At 31.8% G+C, this 16,559-nt stretch overlaps 1 protein-coding gene across 2 annotated transcripts in view; it reads left to right on the top strand.

Annotated features, from left to right (window-relative positions):
- The first annotated feature begins 8,055 nt into the window (after positions 1 to 8,055).
- Positions 8,056 to 16,559, top strand: part of LOC130891295 (uncharacterized) — a 64,025-nt gene continuing 55,521 nt past the window's right edge. The window contains exons 1-2 of one of the 2 annotated variants that reach the window (XM_057795938.1): positions 8,080 to 8,228; positions 8,307 to 8,377. The gene's annotated coding sequence lies outside the window, so the exon portion shown is untranslated. Of the gene's footprint in view, positions 8,378 to 16,559 lie in introns of both variants that reach the window. The other variant, XM_057795937.1, reaches the window with a different exon arrangement.

The following is a 16,559-nucleotide window of genomic DNA, read 5'->3' as shown; positions in this document are numbered from 1 at the left end:
TGTGAAGCCAAAGCATTGGAATGTTTTTAGTAGATCTTCACACAAAAATTCTCTTTTATTATTAAGTACCGTAAGATAGTGATAGTAATGAATATTAATATAGATATATAATCAAATTCACAAGTACCACATTGTGGTGTGTGATCTAAGTCTTAATCTATTATTTTTAGGTACTTTTTAGGTATTTCAGCAAAGATAGGGAAATCAAAACAAAGAGTAACAGGAACGGAGTCTAAAACTCCAGAAATAGGGAGAAACCCTATGACAGAGAACAGGAAAAGGAAGAGGAAATCAATAGTTTAAATACGAACAATTGAAACTCAAACCGATAGAATTCTAAGCATGACAGAAACAATACACAAAAACGACGATAACGTGAGAAAACTCATCGAAAAGCAGGAAGAGCGAATGGAACAGGAGAAGGCAACAAATAAAAATAAAATGGAAGACTACCCTAAGAAAGGAGATTATGTGAAAGTGAAAAACAAGAAAAAAGGAAAAAGCCGGAGGGAGAAAGAAGAGGCAATGCACCGAGGAAGAAAACACAATGGACAAACAAGTTCAAGAACAATGAGGAAAGATAAGAAGAGAATAACGAAAGAAACAGACAAAACCGGAGAGAAGGCCACCTCCGATAATACTAAAGTCTCCACTCATGTGGACAGCACTACGAAAGCAGCTAGTGCAGAATAAAATCAATGCCCAGTGTAAAATGGGAATACACGCAGGGAAGATAACGACGGCGACAAAGGAAAATGTCAACAAAATGAAGATGCTCCTGAGGGTGAACAAAGAGATTGAGTGGTATACACACCTACTCAACAAAGAAAAAGAAAGGAAGCTAGTCATAAATGGACTGACAGTAAACACCCCCACGTCGGAAGTAGAGAAAGAACTGAGGGAAAATGGACCAAGACAAAAATATGGTAACTAACGAGCCGTACTCAAAAAAAAAACGATGACTACACCCGAAAATTATTACCGATATACATTATAGTAATAGAGCCCGCAGAGGAACAAGCATACAAGAAGCTGAGATACTTACGCTACACCAAAATAAGGGTGGTAGAACAAAAAAGGCATGTCGGACCTGTACAATGTTACAGATGCCAAGGTGCAGCATGGAAGTGCACTGTGTAAAATGATCAGTAGCGCACAGAGCGGCGGATTGCAACTTAAACAGGACGGTAAAACTAAATTGTAGGAACTGCGGAGGAAAGCAGCCTGCAAACTATAGGGGGTGCCCGAAACACCCAAAGAAGACGGAAAACAAACCAGCCACGAGCACCATACAAACAGGACTCAACTGTGCACTAGCTGCTAAGAAAACGACAGAACAAAGAAAGCTCGAGCTACTGAGTGTGCTGTAGAGCATGCAGACACTCACCATCCCCCTGTCGAAAAGACAGGGGGATGGTGGAATGTCCTTCTTCGCACCCATCCGTGGATTTATCCGGTATTGGATGCTTATAAAGTGGGGTCTCACATGCGCACGTGTGTGTGTCTAAGTCTAAATTTAAGTACTTTATACAATTTTTTTCTGCTCAGTTCTGTTTATTAGCTCTTCTTCATGTCGTGCCTCTTTTCTCAAGTATAGTAGCAATTACTTTATCCCATATCCCAGGTTTTCCTCTTTTTAGCGCATTTTTTATAAAAAAAATTTACTGTTTTGTCAGTCCGTCTGTCCGTCTCTTTGTTTTGAACTACTTACGATTAATCATTATTCGAAATTGAATTTTATTCCATAAAAGGTTATTAGTTTTTAACTAAAAATAATCAGCCAATTTAAAACGGAATTAAAAGAAGAATTTGCTCCAGTGGCGTAAAAAATAGGGGGATAAAAGTAACAACTTTTGATTTAAAATTTTGAGCACCCTATATCTCAGCAACTAGGCTCCGTAATGATTCGTATTCCTATATCAAAATGAATCATTTATTGAGATCTCTCTGTAGTAGAGCGTTGTCGGTAGAATATAGAAATATAGAAAAATCCTGTATATGAATTGATCGAAATCCGTTTTTTCTTCGCAAACAGATACAGCTTCACAAGATGTATAATGTTTAAAACATTATTTCATTGAATTATGACTTCGTGAATTTCTCCTTAGTTAATGAACAGTAGACAGTAATCAAAAACATCACATTTTGTGATCAATGTGATCAATTTTTGTTTGTCCCTATTAAATTCCAAATTTGCCTCTTGCTGATTAAGATCTTCAAGAGAAGCAGATTTTTCATTTCTTTTTTTGGAAACGAATCCTTTGTCGTACTCTAGAACGACATTCTTATGTAAATTGATTTGCTTATAATATTTTTTTGTTCTTTTTACTGAAATATTTATGATTCTTCTTATTCCTAGTTTAAGTTTCTTTTCTTTGTTCTTTAGTTGTTCTTCTTCTTTTAATGAAATCATCACATTTTTAATTATCGAATGATTTTTTGTTATTTTCTTTCACATTTTCTAAAAAATCATTCTTTTCATTGATACTTTCGTTATTATTTATTATAATATTATGTTCCTCAACAGTTTTATTTGTTTCTCGCAATTCCTTCTATTCATTGTGTTTTTGTGTTTGAGAACTCGTTATAGCTTGTATTTTTTTCTTTGGTAATTCTGAAAGTGAATTAGAACGGAATTACGTTTTGCTACAAATAGTTTCATCGCATTTGGATATTTGTTTTCCTCTGAATTCTTTCGTTTTCGTTTTGCTTTATATTTTCATTTCAGTAGTTACTTTTTTATACATAATTGTTTTTAAAATTGTTCAAGGTTGGCTGCAGAAGTAATGAAACTCACATAAATTTAAGTAATAAAGCCTTCTATTCAAACATGAATATTACAATTAAACCTGAAGCAGAAATTTTTTTCCTTAATCTAATTAAAATTAATAATAAAAAAATATATTGGTAAAAAACTAAAGCGTTATATAGAGAATAATCTGGATTTCTGGTTTGGGGTTGGGTAGCTATATTATCACTGACTCATGCTGGCCCATTTTGCTGATAAATTGTGCTTACAGATCTCTCATCAGGTTATCTGTGTACAATTCATCTACCGGTACCGATTCGTCAGCAATCGACCGATCCATCATTGTCTCATCCTATGACACTTCTGGAGTATGTTAAAATTTGCTCGCTGCCTGAAGTAATACATCTTCTTTCTTCATTTTTTCCTAATTTCCAGAGTCCGACTTTGGCTTATGAAGTAATGGAAGAATATAGAAAGCTCTTGAGGTAAAATGTTTGCCCTGAAAAAGGAAAAAAACCTCAAAATGAGGTTGTAAAGAACAAAATCCTAACAAGATCCTAAATAAAACTAGAACCAAATTAATAAAACTGAATAAGTTTTGAATTGAGGTAAAATAAATTTGATTTTTTCAATTATACTCAATTGTCTGAAATTGATATGATTTTCAAAAAAACAACTACAATTATTGAAATACTGACTATTTTTTAAATCATAGATAATGCTCAAACTATCAGCCGAATTGGCAATGTATCCTACAAGATAAAGATGGTAGAACGTTATGTTCTAGGTCAATATCAATTGAATTGTTTCAGTTTTTGTTCAAAACAGATGTTTAAATACAGGTGAATCATATTTTTAAAAACTGAATTCAGATGATAAATAATAGTAGATTGTCTGATAACTTACCCAACCGGAGGTCGATACTATTTCTTTGGATGAGGCTGATTTCACTGTTCCAATTTACAAAATAAACAAACTTTCACGACAAGTGTGTATTGGAAACTGATGGAGGTTACTGTACAAGGTTTAAAGAGATGATGTGGCAGATAATGGAACTTAAATAAAGGCGCTAAATTTAAACAAAAAATCAGGGAATGTCATGTATCTTTAAGATACACTGCCAAATTAAGACTAGACAGGATACTGTATAGTTTGAATTGCATTCTTTTCTTCTACATTAGAAGACGTTTTTTTTTAATTTTTATCCAAATTCCTTTTGTGTTGAGGATTTTACGGAAATTATAGTCATGTAGGTTGAAATTATGAACGCTTCCGGTGGCATCATTCACTCTTTGTCGTAATAAATGGTTTTACATCCCCTATTAGATTTTAAATCTCTAATGAAGATAACATCTCTTATAAAACCAAAACGGGAGAAGTTTCTGACATATCTTGCTATCTATAAATGAGTGGATAATGGATAATTCATTATTTTTTTGAGGTGGTCCTCAAATTAATAATAAGTCGTAACATTTCTGCATAACACATTTGAATGCCTTCCAGATCAATCCTTGATCGCATTAAGAAATCGAATCGATTCATTAATTAATTTCCCCAGTCCAATAGATTTATTTGTTTCCACACTGTATAAATTGTATTTTTGACCTGATTCTAACACAACACACTTCAATATCATTATAATTAAACATTTTTTTCGAATTCTTCATCCGTATTCATCTATTTATGATATTGTTTTTGCTATAAGTAAATTAAAAGGTGTCTCTAAATTGTTTTTCAGTTATGTTTATTTCATTAAAAATATGTAGAACAAAATTATAGCTGACAGCATGCTCGGAGTATCGGTTCTTGTTATTACTGCCTTTTTATTAATTTGTTTGTGTTACTGGAATTAATTTTATATAAAAAAATGAACAAAGTTCATTTTAGAATCAGTGTATATCAATGCTCACCAGACCATTGAAAAATAACACTTATTAGTCATGGAACGGTAAATTCTGGCAAGAAAAACCTTTGAGAAAATAAATAATAAATTCATCATTGAACATTGATGTTATTAGATGAAATATAAAATTATAGAGGTTCCCGTTTTTTCTTAAACAAAATAAAATTATTTCACGATTTATAGAAATTCTCAGGTATTTGTTAGTATAAACAAGTTTTAGTGATCGTCAATACTAGTCTTCCGATTAAATGTACTTAATCTGTTAAGAGACTTTGGAATGAATCAAAACAGTTTAAGAGTTTCTTCATCGTCTGTAGAATATACTGCGACATTTATAGATGAAACAACATAACAAATAAATAGCAAAAAACAGACAATGTCTTTAAAAGACCACAGCTACAACAACCTCAATGACTTGACACGCCTAATAATTTTTTGCATGTAGCAACCGTGGTGAATAACTCTCATTATTTGCTTCTATTTCATTAATAACTTTGTTCCAAAATTCGGGCTCCTCATAAACTTATTTCCACTCATTTCTATATCATCAACACGAGAGGCTTAACTAATCATGTATAGAAAGTTATCGCAAAAGGAAAGGAGCAGTAAGAAAATGATAATATTAATAATAATAAATAATTTTTCTTATGGTACTGCAACATACTATTTTTTTCCAGTTTTCAATTCAAAAAAAGATATGATTTACTATAAAGGTTTTGATGTAGGGATAATATTATCTACTTAGATGAACAAAGCACTATTACGAACAAGTCCGCGATATAGCCCTGGAGTCGGTCCTGTCCGGTTGTAGTAGCATGTCTAAAATTCTGTGGAGGCGCGGCACGTTTGATAAACTTTTTTTACACCCCCGAATTCAATTCATGTTTGTTTACATTCTTTGTTATGAACTAATTTCTAGGAAGGTCTATTCATATATTTGTTCTATTTGATTATTTTCTAGTACTTTCGAGAATTTTTTATTGGATATATAAACAAGTTTGTTCAGCGTAATTTAGTTAGTTTATAATAAATAGTGAACCAAACGAAATTTAAAGTAACCGAAGAATTTAAATAAGTTAGTCAAGTATTAGTAATAAGTAAGTTAGTAAATTAGTTAAGTGTTGTGTTAAGTATTTAAATAAAGTGTGTCAGAGACAGAGTTTATAATTTCACCCCCTACCAATATAAATAAATAAGAAAAAGATTACAGTACTATACAGAAAAAATTTAGATAGGTATCGGATCATCAGGTGTTCCAAATTAAGGTATTAATGATGGAATTCAAAGATATTAATAGATCAATAGTTATTATTTTGCTGAGGTGAAGTCTGCGACGAAGTAATAGGACTGGTTCAAATTTGAAACACGTAGTACCTTGTAAGTGGGAAAGTGCACGTTTGTTGTTCTAAAAATACCAATTTTTTTTTACAAATTATATAAGAAATTAGATCATCTCACTCACTATACGAATATGGAAAATTTTAGTTTGTAGTTTATTTATAAAAATTAATCAATTAAAATAAAAAACGACACCAAATGGCTTTGAATTTATATTTGTTAGCTATTTTTGTAAAAATATTTGGATATTCCAAACATTCTTAAATCTTGTATAGGTACATTCCTTAATGATGACCTCACCGTCCTTCTTAACTCATATCCTATAAATTACAGACTATAGCATTTATCTACCTGGAACATAATTGACAAATGCCGTAAAAATTATAAAAGGTATAATACACCTTATACTATTTTTATATGCTCTTTGTGCAACCCCACTGAAATCTTCTTCAAAACACACGTAAACGTAAATATAATCACCTGTTATTATCAGTGCGGTACCAACTCACCATGACAAATTTGCGATGTTGCGAAGTTTACTCCGATATTGTCTCTACTTATATTTCAATTATTTAATACTGTAATAATACCGAACTCAAGCCTACCACACAGTCGAATACTATGATGAAAATGTAAAAAAAATTACTCGGAGGACTGTATTTAGTAGGTGAGCTCAAAAACTCGTAGGCTAACACATAGATAGCGCCATCCATATAATTTTCAGTTACTCATAACCTTCAAAAAGCAGGTGTTTAAATTTTACAGTTGAGGTACAATTAGTTTGTGATTAATTTTGAGAGCATTTTGAGAGTAGCAATACTGGTTTCTTTAGGTTAGGTAATTTTGTGTATTCCTTTTTGGCAATATAGAGCTACTTGAGCCTAGGCTTCATTAATATACTTTGGAGTTTACTCCGGAAAAATCAACTATTGAGAATTAGTTAGATAAGTTTAATCGAGGCAAAATTAACACCGAGCACTATGCACGCAGTTAACACAACAAATGTTCTCACAATAAATTCGTATAACAGGAGATAGGAACTGATTGAGATAACTGAGACCCTACAGATATTAAAGTAACGTTTAGGACATGTCGTAAATGAATATTTGGGAATGCGAAGCCCATCTGCTGTTGGAGCTCATAATCGACCTAACAACAATTTGATCATTCTTAACGATGTTTGAAGATGTTCAGTAATAAATTTATCGATATGTAGTGTTGGATGAAATATGGCTGTATAATTTCACACTGGAGGCCAATAGAGAGTCATTCGAGAGGATAGCACGTGATGAACCGACGTGAAAAGACGTCGTAATCAGTTTCCAAGTTTATCGCATCGATATATTGAAATGCGAATTACATAATATTCATCGGCTTTCTTAAACTGGGACAACCTATAAACAGCGACAATTACGTAGCGTTATTGGAGCATATGATAAACAAAAAAGTGCCTGTTTTGAGGAAGAAGAAAGTGCTGTTTCTTAAAAACAATGCATCATGTCACAAATCAATGGAAACATGAATTGAGCTTCGAATTGCTTCTGTAACTACTTTCCTCTCTAGGTCGAGTCCCCAACGACTTTTTCCTGTTATCAGACCTCAAAATGATGCTCGCAGTACCGAAATTTTGCATCAAATGAAGAGGTTATCCCCGAAACTGAAAACTTTCTAAATTTCTTATTATAAAAATGGCATGGAAAAATTTTATGACTTCTATAATCACTGTATTACTCTCGAATGCAATTATATTTTCCATGCTATAAACAATCAGTTTTATAATTTCATTCCATATATGTATTTGATCTTGAGTAGTTTGATTTGTATGGTCATATGGAAATAATTAACTATTCTTAGTTACGCAAAAAATATTCAATTATAACTATCAAATGTGTTTTATAACATATTAAGCAAAATAAATATATAAAAGTTTAATATTTTTTGTTTTTTTAATTGTCTTATCCATTCATAACATTTATCTGTTGCTTATTATAAAAACGATATCATTTGACAACACCGCTACAGTATCCATTTTCTTGGTACCATTCCCTCTCCATATCACAAAACCTCGTCATTTACCTGCCAAGAAATATAGTTACCTGAGACCGTCGCGTTCTCAGACAACTAAGTGTCTACGTCACAATTGAACTTGGAAAGAATTTAACAGAAATTTTACCTACTTATCAATAAAATTCGGTGTCAGTGTGCTCAAATTCAATCCCTGAGGGACACCCTAAGAAAGTACGTATTAGAACAGTGAAGTAGACTGGTTAAAAGTGATTGTTGGTTCAAGTTATTGGACTCTTGTGGAATTTTTAGGTGTGTTTGCGGATAACTGTGTCGTGGTTTTCTTTTTTTAATTTTTGCCGAACATTATTGTAACAATATTGGTAAGTGCTGATGTACCTTTTCAATGTTTTCAAATTTATGTATGAGGATAAAAATAGTTATGTTACGTCAATAGTAAAATTTGACATGTTTATTAAAGTAAAGATCTGCTGCGTTGGTAATTGAGGTACTGTTAGATTTCCAGCTGTTTTGACCAGTCAATGACCAATACAAATATTTTTTAGGTAATTTAAATGAATTAATGCATCTAAATGTTCTTAATTTTAGCTCTTATTTGTTTTAAAATTAGTTTTTTAATAATGATATTGACACTGACAATATCATATTTTGATAAAGACTTGAAGAAAAGTTGAAACGTCAAATTTTATCTTTAGATATCAAAAGGTGTAAGAGATAAGAAATTTAAGATATTTAAGTGAATTTCGAGATTGTAGTGTTTTTATATATAGAGATGAGATGTAATAAATTGACATTTTGAACACTATAGTTAATTTAAACAGTAATCGGTTCCTTTGAGGTATGAAAGAATCTTATTTTGAGATTGTGATAAATTTATTTTGAAAGAGATGGAATTAATAACAATCTATAGCTAGTTTTCTAAATCTCCCCATTTAGAGAATTTTATAATATCGATGGATGGAGTGTATAAAATATTTTTCTGTGATTAAATAGTGAAACATTATATTATAGCATGACTCAGGTCGTTCCATCATCTCAATTCAAAGTTTCAGTCTGTCGAACTATCAGTTTTTTCTGGTGTGTAAAAAGATAAAAACTGAAAGGAAACCCAAACTCAGACGGAGAACTGACACCAGTTCTAAGACTTCCTGTGTGTAGACAAACACATCAATTAGCAACTCCATGTTTGTGAAACCAATAAAACTCAAAATATCAATGCAAATATTAGGGAGGCTGAGTACGCATCCGTTGTCTTCTTTTTTTAGTTTCCTTAGCGTTAAAGCTAAAGCTCCTGCAATGAGCCAGTCTTCATCCATAACGTTGCGAACTAATTGTATAATATAGGTGGTATTTGTAATACTAAAACCTATTTAAATGCGATTCATTTCACCCCAGTACAAGAAGTGCAACCCAAGGCTGAGCATAAACGAACAACAGCACTGATTTGAACTCTAACGGATCGTGTATGAACATTAGTAAAACGGGCAGTTCAACTGAGACTGAAACTGAACTGAGAACTCACATGACCGTATGAAATTTCCTTGTGGCGCTTGTATTAGTTTTATGTCATTAGATAAAAAACATCTTCAATTGAAATAAACATTGATTATATTTTAATATATTCTTTCAATATTCATTCACTTTGAAATGTTTTAAAAGCTAGAAGAAAGGTCCAAACTGCCATTAAGGGTGCAATCATTCCAGTTCATAGAAAACTTATAAATTTGATATATTATGCCTTTATAGTTCGTAAGATATTTGAGTAATCATGAATATAAACGAGAACTCTAACTAGAGAAAACAAAAATAAACAATATACTAGATATATTTTTTATTATTATTTAAGTACCGTTTTGCGATTCCGCCGCCGCAACCCCAAGGTCGGCGTTCCGCACATGCGCTCTGGTTACCTACATCTCTTGTCTACGCACTGACGCCATTACAGTCTGATTCTTCATTGTGTACGTTGTTTATTGAGTGTTTAAGCTGGCTCCGACAATCGTGAGTCCCGCCGATTGTAAAGTACGGGCTGTTATACGATTTCTTAGTGCTCAAGGCGTAAAACAGATCGATATTCATCGTGAGACCTGTGAGGAAGAAGAAACAACAATCCATGAAATGGCGGAAAAATCATGTGCACAATTATTTGGTTAGAAAATGAGTATTGCTAGTGGAGTTTCGGTCTCGTAATGAGACAATCAATGCAGTGTCTTATTGTGAGACATTGAACAATCTGCTAGTAGAGTAAGTAAGAGTAAGAGTATCGTTTTACTGTGGCTAATCGGACCAAAGATCTCATCAAATCTTTTCAATTGGAAGCTGTAGATCATCCTCCCTACAGCCCTGATCTGGCGCCCAGCGACTACCATTTGTTCCTGCACTTGAAGAAATACCTGGGCGGTCAGCGTCTTCAAGACGATAACGAAGTCAAAACAGTTGTGATACAGTGGTTAACAAGTCAGGCGGCAGAATTTTATGAGGAGGGTATTCAAAAACTGGTGCCACGTTGTGACAAGCGCCTCAATATTCATGGAAATTATGTAGAAAAGTAGATTAAGGTACAGGCTTTCATGTAAAAATAAAATTATTGCGATATCTTTGCACTTCTTTTTTTTTAATTCCAAAACGGTACTAACTTAAAAAATATGCCTCGTATAATCCAAATTTACGATCCAACATCAAATTATCGCGGGTGCAACCAAACTAATTGATGTGAAAATAATTTAATTTATATAGGAACAAAATGAGAGATCAAACAATTGTCCAATTAATATACTTTTGTCTCTTTTATTCCTTATGTTTAAATAGGCATATTCTATTAACGTCTCATTTTCAACAGTTTTTTTCTCTGGAGCTTCCAATTTCTCCATAATATCTTCAAACTGCAAGTCTGCAGTGTCTTACAATTCTGTGGAACGTTTTCCATCAATCCTCGTCATAAATTGTACTCTGGTTTCTCCATCTTTATCCATATCGCTCTGACATACCTCCACACAACGATATTGAGTAATTTTTTGTCAGCTTTGCATAACATGTGTACGAGCACATATAAACCAGCGTAAGTTAGCAACTTATACAGTAGCAGCCGATTGAATTTCGTCACTCATAAATTAATTGTCCAAATCACGGTAAAAAACGCGCAATTTCTTTTTCAAGGCAATTCAGAATTCTGATACGTTATTGAAGCCAGAAATAGATCAGGACACGGAATTTCTTCTCCTATTTTGTGATTCTTCATCACTATAATCACTTTTTATATTAGTGATGATTTTTAGCAAATAATTTGCATTAAAAATGAGATAGTGAGATTCGCACCACAGAAATACTACGAGCCTCCTCAAATTGGAAGAAATTTTTTGTTTTAATCACTGTAGTATCTTGTACATGTTTACTTAATTAATCTTTTTCGCTGCCTTCTAGTCTGCTCGTATATCTTTCTTTCATTACTTCTCTCCGATTCGAATCACGTGCCATTCATACATACCATCTAACAAAGGGTATTAATAACTTTTGTTATGGAATCTTCGTATGATTTCAATACTGCTTTAGCTAGCACACCTTTATAGTCGTATGTCGATGTCGATAAGTCCACACATGAACAACAGATCTGTTTGTATATGATCCACATATGATCTTCATTACCTAATGATGACATCATGTATCATAAAATTTGCAGAGAATTTAGTCTAGTTTGTTTACATACGACTATCGTTAGTAAATCTAGCAATATTTGTTTTTTTTTATTCGTGTTTGACCATGAAAAAGATGAGATTCTATGAATTTTTGTGTATTGCTGTTTATTGATTCGTATTCTATTAATATTATTAGTTAAAATTAGTGGTTATGTTAGGTCAGGTTAGGCTAGGTTAGGTTACGTTACACATGCGGAGCTATACTATGATGTATAAATTATTTTTCTTTTTTACTTCAAAGTAAAACTTTTAACGGAACCGGAGGGGTGTAACCTAATCTTGATAATTACCTTCTGTTTTTTTATTGAAAATCTTTGACACGTTTTTTCTCTCTTATATACCACTTGTAATTGTTTAATCTACAGCTCCTTTAAATTCCTCCTTTGTTATTTTTTTCTGATATTCAACTAACTATTTTTGTTTTCATTAAATCTAATAATAAACTTGGGTTATTCGATTTGTCTTCCATTGGCCTGTTCAAATTTCCACCTTCAAGATTTATGCAATAGAGTGTTACTTGTAATTCTCATAAATCTTCAATATCTTTATTTCATATCAATTATAAAAACTTGGTTTCTGTTGAAATAATAAACAACAATTACACAACCAGATATTTGGATTTCAAGCAGAACGACATCACATTGAATAGCTTATGACGTTAAACAAATGAATTTAAGATGATGATAATTTATCCAATATAAATAGATAAATTTATTCAGATATGTCTCCGTTCATTACGTAAAATGTACATATCATTAAATATTGTTCTTCATACCAAGAGCAAATGACAAAGGTCAAGAGAAAAGAACTAGAATTAATTTTATAAACTCTGATCGATTCATTCGATGTATAAGAAATGAAATAATTCCTGATCATCCGATGTATGGAAGTTATTTCTACCTTCATGAAATTTTGGAACTTGTAATTTAATAATATCACTTGTTGTGTTTTAAATCATTTTTTTTCAATGGGTCAGTTTTAAACTACAGTTTATTTATTTGATAAAACTTAAATATATGTTTTAAATCTAGCCTACAAAATGACAATTCCGATATCAATTCGCAGTTCATCTGAAATTAACTTACGTCACCAACCGCCAATGTTTCATAATGGAGAAGATTTTTTTAAAGTTCAACGTGAATCATGTACCATATTTTTTGACAGAATAAAAATGTTTCCTTACGTAAATAGTCAAACATTGCGAATAGGGTCCTTGCAGTGTTCAGTAATTGGGGTATTTAATATATTTAAAATTGTATATATCACTTCTTATTTATGAATTTAGGTTGAATTATATTATACTATAACTTAAAATATTATAAATCGCAAATATAAATTGATGATGATTCTAATAATAACTCGTGGCAGAAAACATATTTCTATTGGTTACTGCGATTGTGACGTAGAAAGTAAGTAAATACTGAAACTTGGTTGCCGCGTGTCGCCTTTCAAACGCCATTCTGGTGTTGAGAGTACAGGTAATTAATTGTTTAGTGCGGTTTGTGGTTTTGTAAGGATTTCAAAGACTATTCTAATTGAAATGAGGCCGAAATAGAATTTATGGAAGCAAGATCGGACAATCTACCTAACGTAGATGCATTCATGATTGCTACGTTCTTTGTTAATAATCAATTATTTACTTCGGCTGAAATACGTTGAGTAAAAGCAGTACTACTAATTAGACTTTCTTATAACGTCATTATCATATTTACTTACTTGATCTTAATGAAATGTAGTCATAAAGATGATAGCTTCGAAGGTTTTTTGTTGTTTTAATGCCAACGGACGAGGTGTTTCACGAAATGCCCTTTTCTGGTCTTTCTGGCAATCGAATATAGTAGGAACAAAACAGTAGAATATTTTTGCATTGTGTTAGTTCCATATCATATAATTTTCCAAATCTGTTCCAAGCTACAGTAAAAAATAACAATAAGTTCACATGTTATAAATACCAATAGATAAAACTTACATTCAAATGGTCTTCACAAACATATACTGGGCTGTCAGGTTTGACGCTCGCATAATCCCTTCTTATAGCTTGAAACCATTGTTTTCGTCGCTTTTGCTCTCGAGGGATTTGCACGAAAACTTTATTTGGTGTTTTTATACTAGTGTTTGTATATTCTGGTACAATGCACCAACGATACGTCATCTTGTATTTCACAAAATTGAATACTCACAGCCGTGCGAGTGTTTTTTAAAAAGAATCCCAGCAACTCTGTTTAAACTATTTACTTCTATCCTCACTTAAGTCTGTTTACTTACTTTCTACGTCACACAATGTCATACTCAGTCATGTGACAACAAATGCGTTTTGGCGCGTAATTTAGGTATTTAAATTTATTTATTGTTTTAGAAACTTATATACCGTTCAAAAAAATTGAAAAATAGTGTGTGATTAAGAACGATATACTAAATGTTTAATGTTAACAATCCACAATCAACTATATACTTGGAAATATATAAAATTGGAATAGGAACAAGAATTAAGGCATTTAACTTGATTAAAAATTATTCTAAAAATGGTTAGCAATGATGTATTTTGTAAATACCTTATCTTTGTGAAAATTGAAGCTAGAATAAAGAGTTACAATGTTATACCATGTCTTAGAAATGATACGAGTTTCTAATCGATACAATTTTGTCAAAAAAAGCAATAACGAACCTCTAATTTCTTTGAAATTAAAATGCAATTCAACCGTACATACGAAAACTTTCCAAGTGCTAAGTGATCGGAGCTGAAGGAGCAACCACTGATAGATGAACGAAATGATGGAACGATTAAAGTACCAATGAAAAAGTCAACTGGAAGAAAGCCCATTCAAATAGAGGGAACTATAAAACAACTAATCCTTACTTGTTATTACATAAGTTTTATAACACACCATTTTGTAGAGCACGGCGAGTGTTCCATTCTAAATTGAAAAGTCGTTTGAACATTGCAGTAGAAACAAACTACATGAACAATTGTAAGTTTAAAATTTTTCATTTGTTGATAATGTTGATAAAATAATGCAATAAAAAAATACAAGAACGAAGAATTTAATGGTATACCTCCAGAATTACTTAAATTGGCAAAATAGGCCATAAATAATTTATTCCCAAAAAATTCGCGAACAGATTGCGAAAAAGACTATCATTCGATTATAGCGCGATGCTAACAATGTACACAAAATAGCCGAACATTTTATGCTTGCTTAGTTTGAAACTCGGAGTAAAGATTAAAAATCATCCACCTTGAGGTCTACATATTCGAAGTTGGAGGCCTGCTTGCATGTAGATAAAAATGTTGACATAAAATACACAATCAGAGCTGAAATTTTGAGGTTAGGTACAAAGGTTTCGAATTTCGTTGCCGGCTGCCTCTACTATCTACAAAGTACGTATTTTATTCAAAATCAATATACTTTTGATGAATTCGGTGACTATTCCACTTCGTGGACGAGATCATCAAGAAATACTTTTTAACCTTTTTTCTTTAACGCATAGTAGTGACAGGTCGTCATTGCCAACATTAAAACTTGCACTAAAATTTTGCATATTGTACTGGAGCCCAGTACGTCACACTTTTGCGTATCGTACTTTGTTATAGGTGTGAAATAATAAAAAATATTTCATTTTCATAAAGATGCCTCGTTTGGATAAACTTTTAATTAACATTAACGAAAAAAAAGTCGCTCATAGACTCATAAGCAATTTATTGTTGGAGAATGTTATATTTAAAGGATATTATAGGTTATTATAGATTATAGATATTATTACTAACGAATTCTGTGATTGTTATGAGTACAACCAATTCTATTTAAGAGACCGTTACCTAACTTTGAAAAAAACCACGACTCTCCAATTGTATAATATCCAAATAAATAGTGGCACAAAAAGAATTAGGCAAAAAATAACTATAGCAGTTATATACACAACACTCAACGACATTAAAGAAGTGTTGTGTAGATGACATAGCAAAGAACATGTAGTTACGGTATTGCGGTTACCACCTCTTCACTGTAAAGCTAACCTCATTAAACTAAATAAAGGAATATGTCGCATATTACATAATACTCACATCTGGTTAACGAAACTTCTGCGAACGTTGGTGCAAACTCAGCAAACGAAAGAAGTAGGAAAACAATTGTTTTTATTTTCAGTTTGCTATCTCTATTTTTATTTGTTGTAAATTTTGTTCGTTTGAAAATTTAAAATTGGCGATAAGTTTTTTAAAGCAAAATAGAATTAAATCTTGAATCAACCAATAGAACAATTTGAGTTTTAGATATTCGTCAACTATTATATGATTTCATATAAAAAATATGATAAAAATCTTTGTAAAATGCTATAAAATATGCCACACCAAAAGATAAGAAGTTTTTGATATTGCTTTGTGTTAATATTGTGAAGAAAAGAACCAACTATTATTTCTGTGGAAAGTGAGGAAACAGGTAATGATGACTCCTTACCGTGAGAAACAGACTCATTTATTGAGTCATATGACTCCATATTAGAATTAAATAAATGTTCAGATCAACTACTCAAAATACAAATTTTATTTTACAAAGATATTTTTCAGTTTAGGAGTAATTGAATATGAACTTTTGGTGTATATTCATTATTAACTTTCCTGGACTAACTATATTTTCATAAACTTCAATATGGATATTGATATTTACATTTTAATATTTTTTAATATTATTGGTTAATCCCTTAGGATTTGCTTATTAACATTTTATGAAATATTCGAGGTTTTCTGTTCTAAACATACTACGATTTAGGAAAAATTTAGATATAATATCAACATTTACCTTTTTTCCTGTTTTACAATTTTATATTATTTTGCCATAACAATAACTTGCCAAAA

Source organism: Diorhabda carinulata, chromosome 3 (genome assembly GCF_026250575.1).
Source record: "Diorhabda carinulata isolate Delta chromosome 3, icDioCari1.1, whole genome shotgun sequence".
In the NCBI taxonomy this organism is placed as follows: domain Eukaryota; kingdom Metazoa; phylum Arthropoda; class Insecta; order Coleoptera; family Chrysomelidae; genus Diorhabda; species Diorhabda carinulata.
Note: the sequence above shows the minus strand (reverse complement) of the source record. Positions and strands in the feature narration are given on the sequence as shown.